The following is a 27,918-nucleotide window of genomic DNA, read 5'->3' as shown; positions in this document are numbered from 1 at the left end:
GGCAGGTAGCCTAGTGGTTAGAGTGTAGAGGCGGCAGGTAGTCTAGTGGTTAGAGTGGCAGGTAGCCTAGTGGTTAGAGTGTGGAGGCGGAAGGTAGCCTAGTGGTTAGAGTATAGAGGCGGCAGGTAGCCTAGTGGTTAGAGCGTTGGGCCAGTAACCAAAAGATTGCTAGATTGAATCCCCGAGCTGACAAGGTAAAAACAATATGTTGTTTTGCCCCTGAACAAGGCAGTTAACCCACTGTTCCCTATTTGGGCCGTCATTGTAAGTAAGAATTTGTTCTTAACTGACTTGCCTAGTAAAATAATAAAATGTAAATGGAGACAAGAAGGAGGTCTGAGTTAGAGGTCGGGGGTTCTTGTTTTTGTTTTCCTTCTTGTTTTATACAGCCTACTCAGAGGACAACAAAGCTCACAGCAAGAGCGTTCATGTTATACTAGATATGGATAATCAGGATCAGTGCTTATAACAGGTTCATTTACAATTCTAAACTTGAGAAAAGGCTAATGGAAAAAATAATCTAAATCGAGGTAACGTCCTCTCTTTCTCAGGTCTGCTCCTGCCCGTGCCACACGTCCTGACTTCTGTAGCCCCCACACAGGTGTGTGGCATCTGCTCAGTATGAGCGCTATTGGGTGTGGGACGTGGTTCGCCTTGTAGTGGGGACACTCCACTATCGCGGGGCTGAACTCATCGTCAGCTCCTTCCTCCCATGCTGGATAGGCTCATTCTCATTCTTGGGGATCACAGGTTAACATATTACAATTCTTAATATAGTTACAAGAAAGCAAAGTTTCACCTTAACTCTCCTCTCCTCTTTAAAGAAAGATGCAGGGGAATATTCCAGAGTGTGCCCCCCCCCCCGCCCCCCCCAGGCAATAATAGTCAGGATGAAACCTTGGATGCCATCTCTCCTCACTGACGGAATACACAGGCAGTGTCCACAATGTCAAACTATTCCCTTTATAGTGCACTACTTTTGACTAGGACCCACAGTGCCCTAAATAGGGGAAAGTGTCTCATTTAGGAGGCAGAACTTGTTTTTCTCGCTAAAGAACAGTTCTTACATAAATGACTGATTCATACCCTCTCACTGTACCTCTACGGCTAAGGCTTTGTTAAACTGGGCCATGTTTTTTTCTCTCAGTCATATTTTCCCAGGAGTCATTCAGGGTCCTTCAGAAGATAACGAGATTAATGCCTGATCAGATATGGCTTTCAGGGTTATGTGGATACATTCACTTTGGACTGAATATCAGAGACATAATGCTTTGTATTTGGTTTTATGTGTTTTTCAATTATACTAATCGCTTTATAGATTTGTTTTACATTGTTTTAATGTATATATATATTTTTTTACATTGTTTTAATTATTATAATATTTTTTACATTGTTTTAATGTTGTTTTGTTTTTTTACATTGTTTTAATTATTATTTAAAAAAATAATAGTTTTAATGTTGTATTTTTTGTTTTACATTGTTTTAATGTTGTTTTTTTACATTGTTTTAATGTTGTTGTTTTTTTTTTACATTGTTTTAATGTTGTTGTTTTTTTACATTGTTTTAATGTTGTTGTTTTTTACATTGTTTTAATGTTGTTGTTTTTTTACATTGTTTTAATGTTGTTGTTTTTTTTACATTGTTTTAATGTTGTTTTTTAAACATTGTTTTAATGTTGTTGTTTTTTTAAACATTGTTTAAATTATTATACTTTTTTTTTACATTGTTTTAATGTTTATTTTTATTTTTACAGTGTCTCACATAAATCAATACATTTTTCTGATTGATTGGTATATTATTATTTTGATATGTTCTAAATAGATCACGTTCCTATTTCACATGAGGTAACATGAGATGAGGATAACAGATTGAATAGAATCAACAAAGTACTTTTGTGTTGCCTTGAACCAAGGTGGAATCTGGAGTTTCATGGCCAGGTGTCAAGTGAATATCAAACTGTTGCTGCCTTAAAATGTAACTCTGTGTGTAGAAGCAGACTAGTATATTTGTCGATTACAAGCTTGTTGAAGCCGATTCAATGAGACAAGGAATGAAATTGACTGGCTGACGGACCTGAATGTAAGCGTGTCTGTGAGTGTGTGTGTGTGTGTGTGTGTTTGTGTGTATGTGTGTGTGTGTGTGTGTGTAAGTAAGTAAGTGTGTGTGTAAGTAAATGTGTGTGTAAGTAAGTGTTTGTGAAATTTGCAGTCACAGACTACTATACCGAAAGGCTTTTCTTCATTTTTATTTGTACCTTTCATTTGTACATCAAGGTGTTGGAAATCCAAACCAGCTCCTTTCTCCCCCGCTGGATAGGGAATCCAAACCAGCTCCTTTCTCCCCCGCTGGATAGGGAATCCAAACCAGCTCCTTTCTCCCCCGCAGGATAGGGAATCCAAACCAGCTCCTTTCTCCCCCGCTGGATAGGGAATCCAAACCAGCTCCTTTCTCCCCCGCAGGATAGGGAATCCAAACCAGCTCCTTTCTCCCCCGCAGGATAGGGAATCCAAACCAGCTCCTTTCTCCCCCGCTGGATAGGGAATCCAAACCAGCTCCTTTCTCCCCCGCAGGATAGGGAATCCAAACCAGCTCCTTCCTCCCCCGCAGGATAGGGAATCCAAACCAGCTCCTTTCTCCCCCGCTGGATAGGGAATCCAAACCAGCTCCTTTCTCCCCCGCTGGATAGGGAATCCAAACCAGCTCCTTTCTCCCCCGCTGGATAGGGAATCCAAACCAGCTCCTTCCTCCCCCGCTGGATAGGGAATCCAAACCAGCTCCTTCCTCCCCCGCAGGATAGGGAATCCAAACCAGCTCCTTTCTGCCCCGCTGGATAGGAAATCCAAAACAATTTCACAGCATTTTATCTGTGATTCATTTGAAAACACCCACACCACAACTCAGGTGGCTGTATTTGTGATCAGGTCATCTACCACATCTGCTCCTGCACACGCCCTCATCTATCAAGTCTGCCACTGCACACGCCCTCATCTATCAAGTCTGCCACTGCAAAATACCTCATCTACCAAGTCTGCCACTGCACACGACCTCATCTACCAAGTCTGCCACTGCACACGACCTCATCTACCAAGTCTGCCACTGCACAATACCTCATCTACCAAGTCTGCCACTGCACAATACCTCATCTACCAAGTCTGCCACTGCACACTACCTCATCTACCAAGTCTGCCACTGCACACTACCTCATCTACCAAGTCTGCCACTGCACACGACCTCATCTATCAAGTCTTACACTGCACACTACCTCATCTATCAAGTCTGCCACTGCACACTACCTCATCTACCAAGTCTGCCACTGCACACGACCTCATCTACCAAGTCTGCCACTGCACACGACCTCATCTACCAAGTCTGCCACTGCACACGACCTCATCTACCAAGTCTGCCACTGCACACGACCTCATCTACCAAGTCTGCCACTGCACACTCCCTCATCTACCAAGTCTGCCACTGCACACAACCTCATCTACCAAGTCTTACACTGCACACGACCTCATCTACCAAGTCTGCCACTGCACACGACCTCATCTACCAAGTCTTACACTGCACACGACCTCATCTACCAAGTCTGCCACTGCACACGACCTCATCTACCAAGTCTTACACTGCACACTACCTCATCTACCAAGTCTGCCACTGCACACGACCTCATCTACCACGTCTTACACTGCACACGACCTCATCTACCAAGTCTGCCACTGCACACGACCTCATCTACCAAGTCTTACACTGCACACTACCTCATCTACCAAGTCTGCCACTGCACACTACCTCATCTACCAAGTCTGCCACTGCACACGACCTCATCTACCAAGTCTGCCACTGCACACGACCTCATCTACCACGTCTTACACTGCACACGACCTCATCTACCAAGTCTGCCACTGCACACGACCTCATCTACCAAGTCTGCCACTGCACACGACCTCATCTACCAAGTCTGCCACTGCACACGACCTCATCTACCAAGTCTGCCACTGCACACTACCTCATCTATCAAGTCTGCCACTGCACACGACCTCATCTATCAAGTCTGCCACTGCACAATACCTCATCTATCAAGTCTGCCACTGCACACGCCCTCATCTACCAAGTCTGCCACTGCACACGACCTCGTCTACCAAGTCTGCCACTGCACACGACCTCATCTACCACGTCTTACACTGCACACGACCTCATCTACCAAGTCTGCCACTGCACACGACCTCATCTACCAAGTCTGCCACTGCACACTACCTCATCTATCAAGTCTGCCACTGCACACGACCTCATCTATCAAGTCTGCCACTGCACACTCCCTCATTTACCAAGTCTGCCACTGCACACGCCCTCATCTACCAAGTCTTACACTGCACACGACCTCATCTACCAAGTCTGCCACTGCACACGACCTCATCTACCAAGTCTGCCACTGCACACTACCTCATCTACCACATCTGCCACTGCACACTCCCTCATCTACCAGGTCTGCCACTGCACAATCCCTCATCTACTAGATCTAACACTGCACACTCCCTCATCTACCGCTGCACAATCCATCATCTCCCACGTCTGCCCACTGTACACTCCCTCATCTACCACGTCTGCCACTGCACACTCCCTCATCTACCAGATCTAACACTGCACACTCCCTGATCTACCACTGCACACTCCCTGATCTACCACTGCACACTCCCTCATCTACCACGTCTGCCACTGCACACTCCCTCATCTACCAGATCTAACACTGCACACTCCCTCATCTACCACTGCACACTCCCTCATCTACCACGTCTGCCCACTGCACACTCCCTCATCTACCAGGTCTGCCACTGCACACTCACTCATCTACCAGATCTAACACTGCACACTCCCTCATCTACCACTGCACACTCCCTCATCTACCACTGCACACTCCCTCATCTACCACATCTGCCACTGTCCCATCTTCCATCCTCTATGATTGAGTCACAGCTCAAAATTGATTCCTGTGTTGCTTCAGGTCAAGTGGACTTGTCCGACTCACTCACCTCAAAGTGGATTCAGCAAAACCTATTTTACATTTCTCCAGAGCATGGTGGTAACTCTGTCCTAATCTCTGTCCTAATCTCTGTCCTAAACCTTAAACCATAGTGTCCTTCCCTGACACGCGTATGAGGTCAGATGGGCGTCTGAGTCACAGAAATACAGGCAGAAAACAGAGATCTGGTTCCATAAATATGAATGCCTATGAGTCACCGAACAAAGAACTGGCTCCAGAAACATGAAAGCCAACATCACTTCAGCCTGATGACCTAACGCTTGCATGAGTTATCACAACCCCATATGAAATCGTTGCTTTAGGTCAGACGGAGGTTTGACTGACAGAAATATCATTTGGGTTTCTATAGTCTGATTCACCTCCCGGTATACATCAAACTGGATGCATCAAAACATTTTTAATATTTGGCCAAAGCTCAGATTATAAAATATTGATTTAAAAAAAGATCCAGATAATATTGATTACACCAGAGCAAATATCATCTGAACCCCATGACCACATCGAGACAAGTTTATCAATCAGCTACTTTTTTTTATGACATAACACTTAATCAATGGTCCAAAACTACTGAAGTAAAAAGGGTATTGTTGCTGAACTTGTACCCAATCAAAAGTGATGTATCATACAAGCAATGAATAGTCTTTTTAAAATAACAAATTCTCTCTGATGATACACAGGATGATAAGTGTTTTTTAAAATAACTAGTTATCTCTGATGATACACAGGGTTCAGGTTACCATTGTTGTAATGTCTTACTCCACTCTCAGTGATTCCAGCGTTAGAGCTCACTCTGGCAGAGGGACAGACAGAGATTGTTGCCTTAAGCAAAGTAAAGGGTCGTGTACCTTCCTTGTGATGGTTCACCGGCCATTTTCTGAGGGAGTGGCGCTAGAGCCAGGGAAATAGACTGGCCCTTTCTGAGGGAGTGGAGCTAGAGCCAGGGGAAATAGACTGGCCCTTTCTGAGGGAGAGGAGCTAGAGCCAGGGAAATAGACTGGCCCTTAAAGAGGGAGAGGAGCTAGAGCCAGGGGAAATAGACTGGCCCTTAAAGAGGGAGTGGAGCTAGAGCCAGGGGAAATAGACTGGCCCTTTCTGAGGGAGAGGAGCTAGAGCCAGGGAAATAGACTGGCCCTTAAAGAGGGAGTGGAGCTAGAGCCAGGGGAAAAGACTGGCCCTTAAAGAGGGAGTGGCGCTAGAGCCAGGGGAAATAGACTGGCCCTTTCTGAGGGAGAGGAGCTAGAGCCAGGGAAATAGACTGGCCCTTTCTGAGGGAGAGGAGCTAGAGCCAGGGGAAATAGACTGGCCCTTTCTGAGGGAGAGGAGCTAGAGCCAGGGGAAATAGACTGGCCCTTTCTGAGGGAGAGGAGTTAGAGCCAGGGAAATAGACTGGCCCTTTCTGAGGGAGTGGAGCTAGAGCCAGGGGAAAAGACTGGCCCTTTCTGAGGGAGTGGAGCTAGAGCCAGGGGAAATAGACTGGCCCTTTCAGAGGGAGAGGAGCTAGAGCCAGGGGAAATAGACTGGCCCTTTCTGAAGGAGAGGAGCTAGAGCCAGGGAAATAGACTGGCCCTTTCTGAGGGAGTGGAGCTAGAGCCAGGGAAATAGACTGGCCCTTTCTGAGGGAGTGGAGCTAGAGCCAGGGAAATAGACTGGCCCTTTCTGAGGGAGAGGAGCTAGAGCCAGGGAAATAGACTGGCCCTTTCTGAGGGAGAGGAGCTAGACCAGGGAAATAGACTGGCCCTTAACGAGGGAGTGGAGCTAGATCCAGGGAAATAGACTGGCCCTTTCTGAGGGAGAGGAGCTAGAGCCAGGGAAATAGACTGGCCCTTAACGAGGGAGTGGAGCTAGATCCAGGGAAATAGACTGGCCCTTTCTGAGGGAGTGGAGCTAGACCAGGGGAAATAGACTGGCCCTTTCTGAGGGAGAGGAGCTAGAGCCAGGGGAAATAGACTGGCCCTTTCTGAGGGAGAGGAGTTAGAGCCAGGGGAAATAGACTGGCCCTTTCTGAGGGAGAGGAGCTAGAGCCAGGGAAATAGACTGGCCCTTAAAGAGGGAGTGGAGCTAGAGCCAGGGAAATAGACTGGCCCTTAAAGAGGGAGTGGAGCTAGACCAGGGGAAATAGACTGGCCCTTTCTGATGGAGAGGAGCTAGAGCCAGGGAAATAGACTGGCCCTTAACGAGGGAGTGGAGCTAGATCCAGGGAAATAGACTGGCCCTTTCTGAGGGAGAGGAGCTAGAGCCAGGGAAATAGACTGGCCCTTAACGAGGGAGTGGAGCTAGATCCAGGGAAATAGACTGGCCCTTTCTGAGGGAGTGGAGCTAGAGCCAGGGGAAATAGACTGGCCCTTTCTGAGGGAGTGGAGCTAGACCAGGGGAAATAGACTGGCCCTTTCTGAGGGAGAGGAGCTAGAGCCAGGGAAATAGACTGGCCTTTCTGAGGGAGAGGCGCTAGACCAGGGGAAATAGACTGGCCCTTTCTGAGGGAGTGGAGCTAGAGCCAGGGAAATAGACTGGCCCTTTCTGAGGGAGAGGAGCTAGACCAGGGAAATAGACTGGCCCTTAACGAGGGAGTGGAGCTAGATCCAGGGAAATAGACTGGCCCTTTCTGAGGGAGAGGAGCTAGAGCCAGGGAAATAGACTGGCCCTTTCTGAGGGAGTGGAGCTAGAGCCAGGGAAATAGACTGGCCCTTTCTGAGGGAGTGGAGCTAGACCAGGGGAAATAGACTGGCCCTTTCTGAGGGAGAGGAGCTAGAGCCAGGGGAAATAGACTGGCCCTTTCTGAGGGAGAGGAGTTAGAGCCAGGGGAAATAGACTGGCCCTTTCTGAGGGAGAGGAGCTAGAGCCAGGGAAATAGACTGGCCCTTAAAGAGGGAGTGGATCTAGAGCCAGGGAAATAGACTGGCCCTTAAAGAGGGAGTGGAGCTAGACCAGGGGAAATAGACTGGCCCTTTCTGAGGGAGAGGAGCTAGAGCCAGGGAAATAGACTGGCCCTTAACGAGGGAGTGGAGCTAGATCCAGGGAAATAGACTGGCCCTTTCTGAGGGAGAGGAGCTAGAGCCAGGGAAATAGACTGGCCCTTAACGAGGGAGTGGAGCTAGATCCAGGGAAATAGACTGGCCCTTTCTGAGGGAGTGGAGCTAGAGCCAGGGGAAATAGACTGGCCCTTTCTGAGGGAGTGGAGCTAGAGCCAGGGAAATAGACTGGCCTTTCTGAGGGAGAGGCGCTAGACCAGGGGAAATAGACTGGCCCTTTCTGAGGGAGTGGAGCTAGAGCCAGGGAAATAGACTGGCCCTTTCTGAGGGAGTGGAGCTAGAGCCAGGGGAAATAGACTGGCCCTTTCTGAGGGAGAGGAGCTAGAGCCAGGGAAATAGCTGGACTGTGCTATTCACACACACACACACAAACACACAGAAACACAGTGTCCACATACTTTTGCATACATAGTGTGTACAACAGTATACTATATATACTGTTCCTTGGGAAAGTATTCAGACCCCTGGACTTTTTCCACATTTTGTTACGTTGCAGCCTTATTCTAAAATGGATTAAATAAATACAAATCCTCATCAATCTACACACAATACCCCATAATGACATCACAATACCCCATAATGACATCACAATACCTCATAATGACATCACAATTCCCCATAATGACATCGCAATACCCCATAATGACAAACTAAATTTGGCCACATTTTTGACCAACTGCCTGGATTCGGTCTTATGTAGCAACATATGAAATTGTGTTTTTTACACTGAAGAAAAGTAGAGACTCAGAGATACAACATGGTATGTTGAGGAACATTGGGAAAGTAAAGTTGCTAAATGTGTAACCTCACTTTTGAGAAAATGGCCCTTGAATGTTTTGGTACACCTACTGGAGAGCTGTTCTTTGTCTACACCCATTCTGCATTGTTCACGCCCATCTCTTTAAGAATTCACATTTGAGGCCATGTGCTAATTAGTGCGAGTAAGGTAGTGTAGTAAACAACCAAAGATTTCAAGACTAAAAGTGGTGAAAGTAGTATCCTACAATAAGGAAAAATTCCAGGGGAACAGAAAGTGTCCAGATAAAAATATTTTATGTTTTTTTTAATTTAAGCCAGTTAAGAACAAATTCTTATTTACTATGACGGCCTACACCGGTCAACTGTGCGTTGCCCTACGGGACTCCCAATCACAGCCAGTTGTAATACAGCCTGGATTCAAACCAGGGGTGTCTGTAGATGCCTCTAGCATTGAGATGCAGTGCCTTAGACCTCTGCGCTACCCAGGAGTATGACGCTTAACCAGACACAACTGTCTAGATTGATGGGTCATGTGAAAGAAACGCTTTAACCCCCAGCCACATCTTGCTAAGTGGATGGGTCTCTACAGAAGGTGTAAACAGTACAGCCAAGTGGTTACTTGCAAGGTAGCAATATCAAAAATAGTGTCAATATATAGAAAAAAATATGTACAAAAACAATATCAATAACCATATCAGTGATACTGGTGATAGATGAGGTAGTTATATACATACAATCAGGAGTAAAGTGGCTGAGCAGCAGGACAATAAAGAGTAGCAGCAACGTATGGCGTGTGTGTTAGGAGAGAATCATGTGAATAGAGGCACTGCAGATAGTGCTGATGACTGGTCCGTCCGAACCACGCATAAACAAGGGAATCTATATTCGGAGGAGAGCCTGTTTCTGTCCTGTCCTTGACGTTGGTGCAGGGCATGTGATGTCCATAGCCTCTTCGTAAACAAAACTCCCTGATCTTCTGAAAAAGATCAGTTTGTCTAGCCGTGTCCAGTCCAGGTGATGCTTGTACAGCCAGACCATCTATGTGAGGAAGGATGTCAGTGTTGAGCAGCAGCTGAATCCTGGTCCCGACTGAGTCCGAACGTTCCTTGGAAACAACACCAGGCTCCAGAACATCGAAGCTGTAAAACAGGAAATACAACAAACAAAAATTGAGAAGACATTACAACCTTGCATAACATCATTTCACCTCCCAAGTTTAGATAAGAAGAATAACCTCATACTATGCCATGAAAATGATATTCACCTGAAGTGCTGGTACTGCTTGATCTGTGGCAGCGGCCTGAAGTACAGAGTCAGGTGTTGTTGCCAGCCATAGCTTTCCACCAGCACCGTACCATCCTCCAGTCCAACCAGCTGTGAGATGTTGACCCCTGTCACGGTGCTGTCCTTCACAACACCAGCAATCTCTTACACAGTGTTTTCTCTGGTCTTTTTGAAGCATTGCTTGATGAGGCCGAAACAAACTTGGCGTGGCCTGTGATCAGGAAGTGAAAGTCCAGACAGTGGTGGAGCTTGTGCATAGTTCGCCAGGCACTATACCAGATCACAAACTATTTGTTGTTTTGGCCACTGCATTTATCACAATTCAGGTCCACATGTGTTTCCCCAACTCCTCCGTAGTTGGTGAAGAAATAGTGCATGTAATTGATGACAAATATTTTTTGCATTATTATACAATAGATACACGTAATCACTGTTAGACACGCCTGGCTAACTAGCAATACAAACCGATTGTCATAGCCACCTAAAGTTAACCGAATAGGTTCAATGTTAGCTAGTTAGCAAGCTAACATTAGTATAAAACTAGCAATGCAATGGTTTACTGAGATAATATTACTACACAGATCAAACACGTAATGGTAGCTAGCAAGCCAGCCATCTAATGTCAGCTAGCTAGCTAACAGTACGTTTTAACTTGGGGTCTTTTGTTTAGACATGTAGCTAGCTAGCTAATAGTACGCTTTAACTTGGGGTCTTTTGTTTAGACAAGTAGCTAGCTAGCTAATAGTACGCTTTAACTTGGGGTCTTTTGTTTAGACATGTAGCTAGCTAGCTAATAGTACACTTTAACTTGGAGTCTTTTGTTTAGACATGTAGCTAGCTAGCTAATAGTACGCTTTAACTTGAGGTCTTTTGTTTAGACATGTAGCTAGCTAGCTAATAGTACGCTTTAACTTGGGGTCTTTTGTTTAGACATGTAGCTAGCTAGGTAAACAATGAACAATAATCCCAATCCATAGAGTACTAGCAATACAAACCGATTGTCATAGCCAGCTAAAGTTAACCGAATAGGTTCAATGTTAGCTAATATAACTAGCGATACAAACATTAGGCCTTGGTCAGGGAGGTCAACAAGAACCCAATGGCCACTCTGACAGAGCTCCAGAGTTCCTCTGTGGAGATGGGAGAACCTTCCAGAAGGACAACCATCTCTGCAGCACTTCGCTAATTAGGCCTTTATGGTAAAGTGACAAAGCGGAAGCTACTCCACAGTAAAATTCACATGATAGCCCGCTTGGAGTTTGTCAAAAGGCACCTAAAGACTCTCAGACCATGAGAAAGATAATTCTCCTGTCTGATGAAACCAAGATTGAATTATTTGACCTGAATGCCAAGTGTCACGTCTGGAGGAAACCTGGCACCATCCCTACGGTGAAGCATGTGGTGGCAGCATCATGCTGTGGGGATGTTTTTCAGCGGCAGGTACTGGGAGATCAGTCAGGATCAAGGCAAAGATGAACAGAGCAAAGTACAAGGAGATCCTTGATGAAAAACTGGTCCAGAGCACTCAGGACCTCTGACTGGGCAAAGGTTCACCTTCTAACAGGACAAGGACCCTAAGCACACAGCCAAGACAACGCAGGAGTGGCTTCGGGACAAGTCTCTGAATGTCCTTGAGTGGCTCAGCCAGAGCCCAGACTTGAACCCGAGACCTGAAAATAGCTGTGCAGCATCACCCCTTATCCAACCTGACAGAGCTTGAGAGGATCTTCAGAGAATGGGAGAAACTCCCAGAATACAGATGTGCCAAGCTTGTAGACTCGATGCTGTAATTGCTGCCAAAATTACTTCAACAAAGCACTGAGTAAAGGGTCTGAACACTTACGTAAATGTGATATTTCAGTTTTTTTCTCTCATAAATTCGCAAAAATGTCTAAAAACCTGTTTCTGCTTTGTCATTATGGGGTATTGTGTGTAGATTGATGATGAAAAAAAACAAGAACAATTTAATCCATTTTAAAGTAAGGCTGTAACGTAACAAGATGTGGAAAAGTCAAGGGGTCTGAATATTTTCTGAAGGCACTGTATAAATTGTTTATTTGTATGTGTTGGGATTTAGCTGACATTGACTCTGCACAGAGTGAAGTAACATAGTATTTACGAAACATTGAATATTTACATTCATGAACTTTGAAATACATTTTGTAACTTTGCATATAACTGCAGGACTCTCATATGAAGGAATGTGCCTCCCTGATTTAGGAGAACCCTTGAACAGTTGGGATTTGGGGCCAACTTCCTCGTAAAACATTTCCTTGGTATTAAATACAGTCTGTGAACAAACTTAGAATGTATAAATTGATGCCAAGGTCATATATATATTTTTTATATTCTGTTCCATAACTTTATCAGCAACGTTATAATTCATTTTGTGCCACTCGAGTATACTATACAGACACAAGTGTACTATACAGCCTGCACAGCTGCGTAGGAGAAACCACTCGAGTCGCATAAAAATGAAAATATAACATTGCGGATGAAGTTCGGAATGACACAATTTCATGTGTATAAATTCTAAAATCCTTCATCACTTAGCTTAATAAGAGTTTGCTGTTTCTAAAAGGACATATTTGAGTGTTTTCTTAGCCTTTTTTCATGTTTATTCAGGGCCCCCATACGGCACAACAAGAATGAGGAGGGGATTCACTGTTTGGGGTAAGTTACACAAAAACAGGTTAAAAAAAAAATGTGTTATCCGGATTCTTATATAAAAAAAATTGATTTTTTTGGGGGGGGGTTAAATACAATGATTCTCTACACTATACTTGCTTGTTTTGTCACATAAACTGAAATTAGGACTATTAGAATTTTAGCAACCAGGAAATGGCAGAGTGATTTATGCATATTGAATCTTTAAAGGAGAAGTCATTTTTTTAACCCCCCCCCAAAAAAATGACTTCTCCTTTAAAGATTCAATATGCATAAATCACTCTGCCATTTCCTGGTTGCTAAAATTCTAATAGTCCTAATTTCAGTTTATGTGACAAAACAAGCAAGTATAGTGTAGAGAATCATTGTACCAGCTAAACCACTTTGAAATATATTTTCCATAGACAAAAATATTAACATACTATTGGGGTGGCAGGTTGCCTAGTGGTTAGAGCGTTGTGCCAGTAACCAAAAGGTTGCTGGATTGAATCCCTGAGCTGACAAGGTAAGAAGCTGTCATTCTGCCCCTGGACAAGGCAGTTAACCCATTGTTCACCAGTAGGCTGTCATTGTAAATAACGATTTGTTCTAATCTGACTTGCCTAGCTAAATAAAGGTTAAATAAATACAACAATTATTAACAGATTTGTATGCCACAGCAAGCTTTAATGTCAGATATTTTTTTATGATTTATTTCAACTTTAATTATCAGTACATTTCTTTAGTATAACTTATTAGTCCTGTACAAAGTCAGTGGCTGATGGAGAGTAATTAACACATGTAAATCACAACAGTATCATAGAGTATATTACCCCTGATGATGCAGTATATCCAATTTGCTTTAGTTTGGACGTAGGACATGGACATTAGACTCCCAAGTCTTTGACTGTTACGTACAGTACATTATGTATAAATAGCATAAATTAAATGATCCCTCCCCACATACACAATATTAATTTTGCATGTTTGTTTGTCAACCCTCCTGTATGCAAATACATGCAAATGTCCCTGTGCATATTGCCTAGTGTGTTAATGTCAACAGATATATAACTAAGGGGGACTCTTCTCTCCACAACAGAATGTCTGCTCGTTGTTGAAACACGCAGAGAAGGTAAACGTCAACAGATATATAACTAAGGGGACTTTTCCGTTTCCCCCCACACCATCATCCTTCTGCAAAACAAAGAAAGTGTCATGATATTTTTTAAACGCAAGAAGTAATTCATGGAGGCAGCCACATCATACCCATAGCTGGCTCTGCACTATTAGTAGCCACTTAGCAAATGTTTTTAAAAAGTTGGCTTTCGCTAGCCCACATATGTTCCATAATCTCCCAACCTCATAGCTAGCTGTGAAGAAGCATTTTCAGGCTATCAATCACGTTAGAGCGTACCGTCCGTTTGTATACCGTCCATTTTCAATTACATTCACTCATTTTTCATAGAGCAGGCTTGCCAGCTAACATTAGCAGCTATCTTAGCTGGCAAGCCTGCTGACAAGGAAATATTTTTAGAGTGTACAAACAGGCGCGGCTTTTGAATGTGATTGTTTGACAATCAGATAAAAACAAAATGACTGGGTCTTGTGTTTACGCCACATTAAAACATGATAATGGTTACATGACACATGTTTACTAAGCCTACTAGGACCCACAAAGATCACCTGAAATGAATAGTGATTCAAAATGCAACCTATGATCCCCAGAAATAGAAAGACGAGGTCTCGTACTGTTTGGATATTCTTTAACACATGCAATCATTTCAGTCGTTTAACCAGATTTTAGCAGAGATGCAGAGAAGCATATTTAGTTACTTTAATAAAAACAGAACCACAAGTCAGGAGGATACAGACAGCTCAACAAGCATCCTTAAATATGCAGGAAATATCTATATATATTTTTAAATAGATTTAAGAGTAAGGCTCTACTGTAAATTGCAGGAAATTGCTGTTTCAGGTGTTTAAAAAAATGCTAATTTCTCCAATTTACGGCCGGGAGCACCTTAGACCGCTGCGCCACCCAGGAGCATGACTCTTATGCTCTCCCCCCCCCCCCTCTCTCTCTCTCTCTCTCTCTCTCTCTCTCTCTCTCTCTCCCCCTCTCTCTCTCCCCCCCTCTCTCTCTCCCCCTCTCTCTCCCCCCCTCTCTCTCCCCCCCTCTCTCTCCCCCCCTCTCTCCCCCCCTCTCTCTCTCTCCCTCTCTCTCTCTCTCTCTCTCTCTCTCTCTCTCTCTCCCTCTCTCTCTCTCTCTCTCTCTCTCTCTCTCTCTCTCTCTCTCTCTCTCTCTCTCTCTCTCTCTCTCTCTCTCCCTCTCTCTCTCTCTCTCTCTCTCTCTCTCTCTCTCTCTCTCCCTCTCTCTCTCTCCCCCCTCTCCCCCCCCCCCTCTCTCTCCCCCCCTCTCTCTCTCCCCCCCTCTCTCTCTCTTTCTCCACCCCTCCGGACAACCCAACAGCCATCCTAACGTACGTTGCGGCACCGTCAGATTCGTTGGGGGTGCGTGACGCCGCTGTACGAGAAAATAAACGTAGAAGAAGAAGAAGAAGAAGAAATGTATTCATATTATAATTAAATTAATTATAATTCATATTAAAATAATATTATATTCCGTTGACGTCTTATACAATCTTCGAACAGGCCTTCGACAACCCAGATTTTGTGTGTCCTGAATGGCACCATATATCATATGTAGTGCACTACTGTTGACCAGACACCCTATGGTCCTAGTGCACTAGATAGGGAATAGAGTGTTATTAGGGACACATACCCTGCTGGGTTCTTTATCACCCTTTTAAAGAAATGGTGCAGAGGTCTCCCTGGATACTTGGGGTCTGCTTTACATGTTTTATGTCTGTTTGTTCACTGTGTTTGTGTGTGTGTTTGTGTGTGTTTTATGTCTGTTCGCTGTGCCTGCATACATTTTGGGTGTAAATGAGCCTGTTTAGATGAATTTAGAGGCCTGTGTATTGGCAATGGATCAGCCCACAGCCCATCTAGATTAATGATGTGTGTGTGTGTGTGTGTGTGTGTGTGTGTGTGTGTGTGTGTGTGTGTGTGTGTGTGTGTGTGTGTGTGTGTGTGTGTGTGTGTGTGTGTGTGTGTGTGTGTGTGTGTGTGTGTGTGTGTGTGTGTGTGTGTGTGTGTGTGTGTGTCCGTGTGTGTGTGTTTGTGTGTGTGTGTGTGTGTTCGTGTGTGTGTGTGTGTGTGTGTGTGTGTGTGTGTGTGTCCTCCTACACTGCTGTGCAAGAGAGCGCTTGTATCCCACTATAACATGAGCTGCAGATTTTCTTGATTTAACCAATCATTTTTTTGGTTTAAAAGTCGAGAGCTTACCACATTACTAAGCCAAATTGAGCTACTTTGCAAAGCTGGAAAGGACAATGTGAACAGAAAATATGCAAGCCGTCCCTACAGGGGGACGTCACGTTCCAACGTTATGTATATCATATCACCATGGGAACCCCCAACGCTGCTCTGGACTAAATCACCCTCTGACTGGTCGTTTGTCAATCTGGTCTGTTTTTTTTATTTTATATTTACGCTGTCAATAATGAGAGACGCCTCAGTTTGAAGACAGGAATCTCCTCTTAATGGACAAATCAATTAAGATTTTGGGGATAATCACACCCTGTCTGTCAATAACGTCTGTCTGTCACTAATGCGACAGATGCACATCGTCATCAATCAAGAAAAAGTGGACACCATTGATTGAGGAACATGTAGTATTTTATAAGAACCTCGGTAGCTGTTGCCAAGGCAGCAGCTGCTCTTCCTGGGAATAAGGTCAGGCAATATATCCTATTAGATGACTATGGTAGTTACATCGTGAATATCCTCATTGCTAGTAGGAGTTGTCAGGGACGACCTGGAGTGAACCGTGGACATGCAGATATCCTCTTTTCTGAAACTCTAATCCGTACAACTGGGCCCTGTGGGTTTGGTTTAGCAACATCTCCAGTCTACATAGCAGTGCCATCACTCCCTTTATTAACGATACAAAGAGGATAAACTATTTTGACATTTCCCAAAAGTGGAACTGAGTCCTGAATATCAAAACTATCCACCCTAGCTCTGTAGCTATCCTGTCGTTTTAAAACTATCCCTTAGCTCTGTAGCTATCCTCTAGTTCTAGAGCTATCATGTAGTTCTAGAACGATCCACCCTAGTTCTGTAGCTATCATGTAGTTCTAGAACTATCCACCCTAGCTCTGTAGCTATCCTCTAGTTCTAGAACTATCCACCCTAGCTCTGTAGCTATCCTCTAGTTCTAGAACTATCCACCCTAGCTCTGTAGCTATCCTCTAGTTCTAGAACTATCCACCCTAGCTCTGTAGCTATCCTCTAGTTCTAGAACTATCCACCCTAGCTCTGTAGCTATCCTCTTGTTCTAGAGCTTTCATGTAGTTCTAGAACAATCCACCCTAGCTCTGTAGCTTTCATGTAGTTCTAGAACAATCCACCCTAGTTCTGTAGCTATCCTCTAGTTCAAGAACTATCCACCCTAGCTCTGTAGCTATCCTCTAGTTCTAGAACTATCCACCCTAGCTCTGTAGCTATCCTCTAGTTCTAGAACTATCCACCCTAGCTATGTTGCTATCCTCTAGTTCTAGAGCTATCGTGTAGTTCTAGAACTATCCACCCTAGCTCTGTAGCTATCCTGTTGTTTTAAAACTATCCCTTAGTTCTGGAGCTATCCCCTAGTTCTGGAGCTATACCGTAGTTCTAGAGCTATCCCTTAGTTCTGGAGCTATCCTGTAGTTCTGGAGCTATACCGAAGTTCTAGAGCTATACCGAAGTTCTAGAGCTATACCGTAGTTCTAGAGCTATCCTGTAGTTCTGGAGCTATACCGAAGTTCTAGAGCTATCCTGTAGTTCTGGAGCTATACCGTAGTTCTAGAGCTATCCTGTAGTTCTGGAGCTATACCGAAGTTCTAGAGCTATCCTGTAGTTCTGGAGCTATCCCGTAGTTGTAGAGCTATCCCGTAGTTCTAAAGCTATCCCGTAGTTCTAAAGCTACCCCGTAGTTCTAAAGCTATCCCGAAGTTCTAGAGCTATCTCCTAGTTCTGGAGCTATCCCCTAGTTCTGGAGCTATCCCGTAGTTTGGTAGCTATCCTGTAGTTCTGGAGCTATCCCGTAGTTCTGGAGCTATCCCCTAGTTCTGGAGCTATCCCATAGTTCTGGATCTATCCCGTAGTTCTGGAGCTATCCCCTAGTTCTGGAGCTATCCCATAGTTCTGGAGCTATCCCGTAGTTCTGGAGCTATCCCCTAGTTCTGGAGCTATCCCCTAGTTCTGGATCTATCCCGTAGTTCTGGAGCTATCCCCTAGTTCTGGAGCTATCCCCTAGTTCTGGAGCTATCCCCTAGTTCTGGATCTATCCCCTAGTTCTGGATCTATCCCGTAGTTCGGTAGCTATCCTGTAGTTCTGGAGCTATCCCATAGTTCTGGAGCTATCCCCTAGTTCTGGAGCTATCCCGTAGTTCGGTAGCTATCCTGTAGTTCTAGAACTATCCCATAGTTCTGGAGCTATCCCCTAGTTCTGGAGCTATCCCGTAGTTCGGTAGCTATCCTGTAGTTCTAGAACAATCCTGTAGTTTTAAAACTATCCCCTAGTTCTGGAGAGCTATCTGTCACGCCCTGACCGTAGAGAGCTTTATATGTCTCTATTTTGGTTTGGAAAGGGTGTGATTTGGGTGGGCATTCTATGTTCCTTTTTCTATGATTTGTATTTCTCTGTGTTTGGCCGGGTGTGGTTCTCAATCAGAGGCAGCTGTCTATCGTTGTCTCTGATTGAGAACCATACTTAGGTAGCTTTTTCCCACATGGTTTTTGTGGGTAGTTATTTTCTGTTTAGCTGTTTTGTTTGCCTGACAGAACTGTTCGCTTTCATTCTCCTGTTTGTTGTTTTTGTTCGATTGGTTCTTTGAATTAAATCATGAACACTTTAAACGCTGCACCTTGGTCCACTCTTCCTTCAGCCCACGAGAAGTGTGACACTATCCCATAGGCCTGGAGCTATCCCGTAGTTCTAGAGCTATCCCACTGTTCTAGAGCTATCCCATAATCTGGAGCTATCCTGTAGTTTTAAAACTATCCCCTAGTTCTGGAGCTGTCCTGTAGTTTTAAAACTATCCCGTAGTTCTGGATTTATCCCAAAGTACTAGAGCTATCCCGTAGTTCTGGAGCTATCCCATAGTTGTAGAGCTATCCTGTAGTTGTAGAGCTATCCCGTAGTTCTAGAGCACTAGAGCAATCCCGTAGTTCTAGAGCTATCCCGTAGTTCTAGAGCTATCCCGTAGTTCTAGAGCTATCCCTTAGTTCTGGAGCAGTCCCATAGTTCTAGAGCTATCCCGTAGTTCTAGAGCTATCCTGTAGTTGTAGAGCTATCCCGTAGTTCTAAAGCTATCCCGTAGTTCTAAAGCTATCCCGTAGTTCTAAAGCTATCCCGTAGTTCTAAAGCTATCCCGTAGTTCTAAAGCTATCCCGTAGATCTAGAGCTATCCCATAGTTCTAAAGCTATCCCATAGTTCTAAAGCTATCCTGTAGTTCTAAAGCTTTCCCGTAGTTCTAGAGCTATCCCATAGTTCTAAACCTATCCCGTAGTTCTAAAGCTATCCCGTAGTTCTAAAGCTATCCTGTAGTTCTAGAGCTATACCGTAGTTCTAAAGCTATCCCGTAGTTCTAAAGCTATCCCGTAGTTCTAAAGCTATCCCGTAGTTCTAGAGCTCTCCCATAGTTCTAAAGCTATCCTGTAGTTCTAAAGCTATCCTGTAGTTCTAAAGCTATCCCGTAGTTCTAGAGCTATCCTGTAGTTCTAGAGCTATCCCGTAGTTCTAAAGCTATCCTGTAGTTCTAAAGCTATCCCGTAGTTCTAGAGCTCTCCCATAGTTCTAAAGCTCTCCCATAGTTCTAAAGCTATCCCGTAGTTCTAAAGCTATCCCGTAGTTCTTAAGCTATCCCGTAGTTCTAAAGCTATCCCGTAGTTCTAAAGCTATCCCGTAGTTCTTAAGCTATCCCGTAGTTCTAAAGCTATCCCGTAGTTCTTAAGCTATCCCGTAGTTCTAAAGCTATCCTTTAGTTCTAAAGCTATCCCGTAGTTCTAGAGCTATCCCGTAGTTCTAAAGCTGTCCCGTAGTTCTAAAGCTGTCCTGTAGTTCTAAAGCTATCCTGTAGTTCTAAAGCTATCCCGTAGTTCTAAAGCTATCCCGTAGTTCTAAAGCTATCCCGTAGTTCTAGAGCTATCCCTTAGTTCTAAAGCTATCCTTTAGTTCTAAAGCTATCCCGTAGTTCTAGAGCTATCCTGTAGTTCTAAAGCTATCCCGTAGTTCTAGAGCTATCCCATAGTTCTAAAGCTATCCTCTAGTTCTAAAGCTATCCCGTAGTTCTAGAGCTATCCCATAGTTCTCAAGCTATCCCGTAGTTCTCAAGCTATCCCGTAGTTCTAAAGCTATCCCGTAGTTCTAAAGCTATCCCGTAGTTCTAGAGCTATCCCGTAGTTCTAAAGCTATCCCGTAGTTCTAGAGCTATCCCTTAGTTCTAAAGCTATCCTTTAGTTCTAAAGCTATCCCGTAGTTCTAGAGCTATCCTGTAGTTCTAAAGCTATCCTTTAGTTCTAAAGCTATCCCGTAGTTCTAGAGCTATCCTGTAGTTCTAAAGCTATCCTTTAGTTCTAAAGCTATCCCGTAGTTCTAGAGCTATCCCGTAGTTCTAAAGCTATCCCGTAGTTCTAAAGCTATCCCGTAGTTCTAAAGCTATCCCTTAGTTCTAAAGCTATCCTTTAGTTCTAAAGCTATCCCGTAGTTCTAGAGCTATCCCGTAGTTCTAAAGCTATCCCGTAGTTCTAAAGCTATCCCGTAGTTCTAGAGCTATCCCGTAGTTCTAGAGCTATCCCGTAGTTCTAGAGCTATCCTGTAGTTCTAAAGCTATCCCGTAGTTCTAGAGCTATCCTGTAGTTCTAGAGCTATCCCGTAGTTCTAAAGCTATCCCGTAGTTCTAAAGCTATCCCGTAGTTCTAAAGCTATCCCGTAGTTCTAAAGCTATCCCGTAGTTCTAAAGCTATCCCGTAGTTCTAAAGCTATCCTGTAGTTCTAAAGCTATCCCGTAGTTCTAAAGCTCTCCCGTAGTTCTAAAGCTATCCTGTAGTTCTAAAGCTATCCTCTAGTTCTAAAGCTATCCCGTAGTTCTAGAGCTATCCTGTAGTTCTAGAGCTATCCCGTAGTTCTAAAGCTATCCCGTAGTTCTAAAGCTATCCCGTAGTTCTAGAGCTATCCTGTAGTTCTAAAGCTATCCCGTAGTTCTAAAGCTATCCTGTAGTTCTAAAGCTATCCTGTAGATCTAAAGCTATCCCGTAGTTCTAAAGCTATCCTGTAGTTCTAAAGCTATCCTGTAGTTCTAAAGCTATCCCGTAGTTCTAAAGCTATCCCGTAGTTCTAAAGCTATCCCGTAGTTCTAAAGCTATCCTGTAGTTCTAAAGCTATCCTGTAGTTCTAAAGCTATCCCGTAGTTCTAAAGCTATCCTGTAGTTCTAAAGCTATCCTGTAGTTCTAAAGCTATCCTGTAGTTCTAAAGCTATCCTGTAGTTCTAAAGCTATCCCGTAGTTCTAAAGCTATCCCGTAGTTCTAGAGCTATCCTGTAGTTCTAAAGCTATCCCGTAGTTCTAAAGCTATCCTGTAGTTCTAAAGCTATCCTGTAGATCTAAAGCTATCCCGTAGTTCTAAAGCTATCCCGTAGTTCTAAAGCTATCCTGTAGTTCTAAAGCTATCCTGTAGTTCTAAAGCTATCCCGTAGTTCTAAAGCTATCCCGTAGTTCTAAAGCTATCCCGTAGTTCTAAAGCTATCCTGTAGTTCTAAAGCTATCCTGTAGTTCTAAAGCTATCCCGTAGTTCTAAAGCTATCCTGTAGTTCTAAAGCTATCCTGTAGTTCTAAAGCTATCCTGTAGTTCTAAAGCTATCCCGTAGTTCTAAAGCTATCCCGTAGTTCTAGAGCTATCCTGTAGTTCTAATGCTGTCCTGTAGTTCTAAAGCTATCCCATAGTTCTAGAGCTATCCTGTAGTTCTAAAGCTATCCCGTAGTTCTAGAGCTATCCCGTAGTTCTAGAGCTATCTCCTAGTTCTGGAACAATCCTGTAATTCCATAGCTCTCCCATTTCCCCATGCATCCCATCCTTATGCCGAGGCCCATTTATCTGGCTGGCTGTGACCATCCATCTGCATAATGTACTGTATACGCATTCCTGTGTGACATAACGGTCTGAAGATAAATCTAGGACAGTGTCTGTGGAGGATCCTCACTGATAGGGCTGGCATGGACAGACGGTCCTTCATTTTCCACACTGATTAGAGATGAGAAACTAGCCACACACACACACACACACACACACACACACACACACACACACACACACACACACACACACACACACACACACACACACACACACACACACACACACACACACACACACACACACACACACACACACACACACACACACACACACACATATACACACACACACACACACACACACACACACACACACAGGCACGCTCCTAAAAAAACACACAGACGCACACTTCTCCCATGGGCACAGCTCAGGGTGACTCATGGGACGAACGAGAAACAATATTTGCCGCCTCTCCAGTCGTACCGTTTGCATACCGTAGGCCACTAATGACACTGAGAGGACTATATCCTTGTAGTGTTTAAATGGTGTGTCTGGTCTCTAGTCCTATTGTGTCTCCTGTGGTTGAATGACTCATTCACCCTCTCTCTCTCCAGCCCTCCTCTAGCTCTACCCCCTCTCTCTCCCCCCTCTATCTCTACCTCCCCCCTCTATCTCTACCCCCCCTCTCTTTACCCTTCTATCTCTACCCCATCTTTCTCTACCCCCCCTCTCTCTCCCCTCTCTATCTCTACCTCCCCTCTCTCTCATCCCCTCTATCTCTACCTCCCCCTCTATCTCTACCCCCTCTTTCTAAATCAAATCAAATGTATTTATATAGCCCTTCTTACATCAGTTGATATCTCAAAGTGCTGTACAGAAACCCAGCCTAAAACCCCAAACAGCAAGCAATGCAGGTGTAGAAGCACGGTGGCTAGGAAAAACTGCCTAGAAAGGCCAAAACCTAGAAAGAAACCTAGAGAGGAACCAGGCTATGACGGGTGGCCTGTCCTCTTCTGGCTGTGCCGGGTGGAGATTATAACAGAACATGGCCAAGATGTTCAAATGTTCATAAATGACCAGCATGGTCAAATAATAATAATCACAGTAGTTGTCGAGGATGCAGCAAGTCAGCACCTCAGGAGTAAATGTCAGTTGGCTTTTCATAGCTGATCATTAAGAGTATCTCTACCGCTCCTGCGGTCTCTAGAGAGTTGAAAACAGCAGGTCTGGGACAGGTAGCACGTCCGGTGAACAGGTCAGGGTTCCATAACCGCAGGCAGAACAGTTGAGTCTGGAGCAGCAGCACGGCCAGGTGGACTGGGGACAGCAAGGAGTCATCATGCCAGGTAGTCCTGAGGCATGCGCCTAGGGCTCAGGTCCTCCAAGAAAGAGAGAAAGAGAGAATTAGAGAGAGCATACTTAAATTCACACAGGACACCGGATAAGACAGGCAAGTACTCCAGATATAACAAACTGACCCTAGCCCCCCGACACATAAACTACTGCAGCATAAATACTGGAGGCTGAGACAGGAGGGGTCAGGAGACACTGTGGCCCCATCCGATGATACCCCCGGACAGGGCCAAACAGGAAGGATATAACCCCACCCACTTTGCCAAAGCACAGCCCCCACACCACTAGAGAATACCTTCAACCACCAACTTACCATCCTGAGACTAGGCCGAGTATAGCCCACAAAGATCTCCGCCACGGCACAACCCAAGGGGGGGCGCCAACCCAGACAGGAAGATCACGTCAGTGACTCAACCCACTCAAGTGACGCACCCCTCCTAGGGACGGCATGAAAGAGCACCAGTAAGCCAGTGACTTAGAGGCAGAGAATCCCAGTGGAGAGAGAGGAACCGGCCATGGAGAGACAGCAAGGGCGGTTTGTTGCTCCAGAGCCTTTCCGTTCACCTTCACTTTCCTGGGCCAGACTACACTCAATCATATGACCCACTGAAGAGATGAGTCTTCAGGAAAGACTTAAAGGTTGATACCGAGTCTGCGTCTCTCACATGGGTAGGCCATAAAAATTGAGATCTATAGGAGTAAGCCCTGCCTCCAGCTGTTTGCTTAGAAATTCTAGGGACAATTAGGAGGCCTGCGTCTTGTGACCGTAGCGTACGTGTAGGTATGTACGGCAGGACCAACTCGGAACGATAGGTAGGAGCAAGCCCATGTAACGCTTTGTAGGTTAACAGTAAAACCTTGAAATCAGCCCTTGCCTTAACAGGAAGCCAGTGTAGGGAGGCTAGCACTGGAGTAATATGATCAAATTTTGGGGTTCTAGTCAGGATTCTAGCAGCCGTATTTAGCACAAACTGAAGTTTATTTAGTGCTTTATCCGGGTAGCCGGAAAGTAGAGCATTGCAGTAGTCTAACCTAGAAGTAAAAAAAGCATGGATACATTTTTCTGCATCATTTTTGGACAGAAAATTTCAGATTTTTGCAATGTTATACGTAGATGGAAAAAAGCTGTCGTTGAAACAGTCTTAATATGTTCGTCAAAAGAGAGATCAGGGTCCAGAGTAACGCCGACGTCCTTCACAGTTTTATTTGAGACGACTTTACAACCATCAAGATTAATTGTCAGATTTAACAGAAGATCTCTTTGTTTCTTGGGACCTAGAACAAGCATCTCTGTTTTGTCCGAGTTTAAAAGTAGAAAGTTTGCAGCCATCCACTTCCTTATGTCTGAAACACAGGCTTCTAGCGAGGGCAATTTTGGGGCTTCACCATGTTTCATTGAAATGTACAGCTGTGTGTCATCCGCATAGCAGTGAAAGTTAACATTATGTTTTCGAATAACATCCCCAAGAGGTAAAATATATAGTGAAAACAATAGTGGTCCTAAAACGGAACCTTGTGGAACACTGAAAAGTACAGTTGATTTGTCAGAGGACAAACCATTCACAGAGACAACCTGATATCTTTCCGACAGGTAAGATCTAAACCAGGGCAGAACTTGTCCGTGTAGACCAATTTGGGTTTCCAGTCTCTCCAAAAGAATGTGGTGATCGATGGTGTCAAAGGCAGCACTAAGGTCTAGTAGCACGAGGACAGATGCAGAGCCTCGGTCTGACGCCATTAAAAGGTCATTTACCACCTTCACAAGTGCAGTCTCAGTGCTATGATGGGGTCTAAAACCAGACTGAAGCATTTCGTATACATTGTTTGTCTTCAGGAAGGCTGTGAGTTGCTGCGCAACAGCTTTTTCTAAAATTTTTGAGAGGAATGGAAGATTCGATATAGGCCGATAGTTTTTTATATTTTCCGGGTAAAGGTTTGGCTTTTTCAAGAGAGGCTTTATTACTGTCACTTTTAGTAAGTTTGGTACACATCCGGTGGATAGAGAGCCGTTTATTATGTTCAACATAGGAGGGCCAAGCACAGGAAGCAGCTCTTTCAGTAGTTTAGTAGGAATAGGATCCAGTATGCAGCTTGAAGGTTTAGAGGCCATGATTATTTTCAGCATTGTGTCAAGAGATATAGTACTAAAACACTTGAGTGTCTCTCTTGATCCTAGGTCCTGGCAGAGTTGTACAGACTCAGGACAGCTGAGCTTTGGAGGAAAACGCAGATTTAAAGAGGAGTCCGTAATTTGCTTTCTAATGATCATGATCTTTTCCTCAAAGAAGTTCATTAATTTATTACTGCTGAAGTGAAAGCCATCCTCACTTGGGGAATGCTGCTTTTTAGTTAACTTTGCGACAGTATCAAAAAGACATTTCGGATTGTTCTTATTTTCCTAAATTAAGTTGGAAAAATAGGATGATCGAGCAGCAGTGAGGGCTCTTCGATACTGCACGGTACTGTCTTTCCAAGCTAGTCGGAAGACTTCCAGTTTGGTGTGGCGCCATTTCCGTTCCAATTTTCTGGAAGCTTGCTTCAGAGCTCGGGTATTTTCTGTATACCAGGGAGCTAGTTTCTTATGACAAATGTTTTTCGTTTTTAGGGGTGCAACTGCATCTAGGATATTGCGCAAGGTTAAATTGAGTTCCTCAGTTAGGTGGTTAACTGATTTTTGTCCTCTGACGACCTTGGGTAGGCAGAGGGAGTCTGGAAGGGCATCAAGGAATCTTTGTGTTGTCTGAGAATTTATAGCACAACTTTTGATGCTCCTTGTTTGAGGTCTAGCAGATTATTTGTTGGGATTGCAAACGTAATAAAATGGTGGTCCGATAGTTCAGGATTATGAGGAAAAAATTAAGATCTACAACATTTATTCCATGTGACAAAACTAGGTCCAGAGTATGACTGTGGCAGTGAGTAGGTCCAGAGACATGTTGGACAAAACCCACTTTTTTTGGTCGATGATGGCTCGGAAAGCCTTTTGGAGTGGATCTGTGGACTTTTCCATGTGAATATTAAAATCACAAAAAATGTGAATATTATCTGCTATGACTACAAGGTCCGATAGGAATTCAGGGAACTCAGTGAGGAATGCTGTATATGGCCCAGGAGGCCTGTAAACAGTAGCCATGAAAAGTGATTGAGTAGGCTGCATAGATTTCATGACTAGAAGCTCAAAAGACGAAAATTTGCTATTGTAAATGTTAGCAACACCTCCGCCTTTGCGGGATGCACGGGGGATATGGTCACTAGTGTAACCAGGAGGTGAGGCCTCATTTAACACAGTAAATTAATCATGCTTAAGCCATGTTTCAGTCAGGCCAATCACATCAAGATTATGATCAGTGATTAGTTCATTGACTATAACTGCCTTTGAAGTGAGGGATCTAACATTAAGTAGCCCTATTTTGAGATGTGAGGTATCACGATCTCTTTCAATAATGGCAGGAATGGAGGAGGTCTTTATCCTAGTGAGATTGCTAAGGCGAATACCGCCATGTTTAGTTTTGCCCAACCTAGGTCGAGGCACAGACACGGTCTCAATGGGGATAGCTGAGCTGACTACACTGACTGTGCTAGTGGCAGACTCCACTAAGCTGGCAGGCTGGCTAACAGCCTGCTGCCTGGCCTGCACCCTATTTCATTGTGGAGCTAGAGGAGTTAGAGCCCTGTCTATGTTGGTAGATAAGATGAGAGCACCCCTCCAGCTAGGATGGAGTCCGTCACTCCTCAGCAGGCCATGCTTGGTCCTGTTTGTGGGTGAGTCCCAGAAAGAGGGCCAATTATCTACAAATTCTATCTTTTGGGAGGGGCAGAAAACAGTTTTCAACCAGCGATTGAGTTGTGAGACTCTGCTGTAGAGCTCATCACTCCCCCTAACTGGGAGGGGGCCAGAGACAATTACTCGATGCCGACACATCTTTCTAGCTGATTTACACGCTGAAGCTATGTTGCGCTTGGTGACCTCTGACTGTTTCATCCTAACATCGTTGGTGCCGACGTGGATAACAATATCTCTATACTCTCTGCAGTCGCCAGTTTTAGCTTTAGCCAGCACCATCTTCAGATTAGCCTTAACGTCGGTAGCCCTTCTCTACCTCCTCTATCTCTACCTCCTTCCCCCCTCTCTCCCCCTCTATATCTACCCCCTCTATCTCTACCTCCTTCCCCCCTCTCTCCCCCTCTATATCTACCCCCTCTATCTCTACCTCCCCCCCTCTCTCTCCCCCCTCTATCTCTACTCCCTCTATCTCTACCTCCCCCCTCTCTCTCCCCCCTCTATCTCTACCCCCCTCTCTCTCTCCCCCCTCTATCTCTACTCCCTCTATCTCTACCTCCCCCCCTCTCCCTCCCCCCTCTATCTCTACCCCCCTCTCTCTCTCCCCCCTCTATCTCTACCCCCCCCCTATCTCTCTCCCCCCTCTATCTCTACCCCCCCTCTCTCTCTCTCCCCCCTCTATCTCTACCCCCCCCTCTCTCTCTCCCCCCTCTATCTCTACCCCCCCTCTCTCTCCCCCCTCTATCTCTACCTCCCCCCCTCTCTCTCCCCCCTCTATCTCTACCCCCCCTCTCTCTCTCCCCCCTCTATCTCTACCCTCACCCTCTACGATTGGATTACTGATC

This window comes from Salvelinus alpinus, chromosome 2 (assembly GCF_045679555.1).
Source record: "Salvelinus alpinus chromosome 2, SLU_Salpinus.1, whole genome shotgun sequence".
NCBI lineage: Eukaryota > Metazoa > Chordata > Actinopteri > Salmoniformes > Salmonidae > Salvelinus > Salvelinus alpinus.
This window is presented reverse-complemented; position numbering follows the sequence as displayed.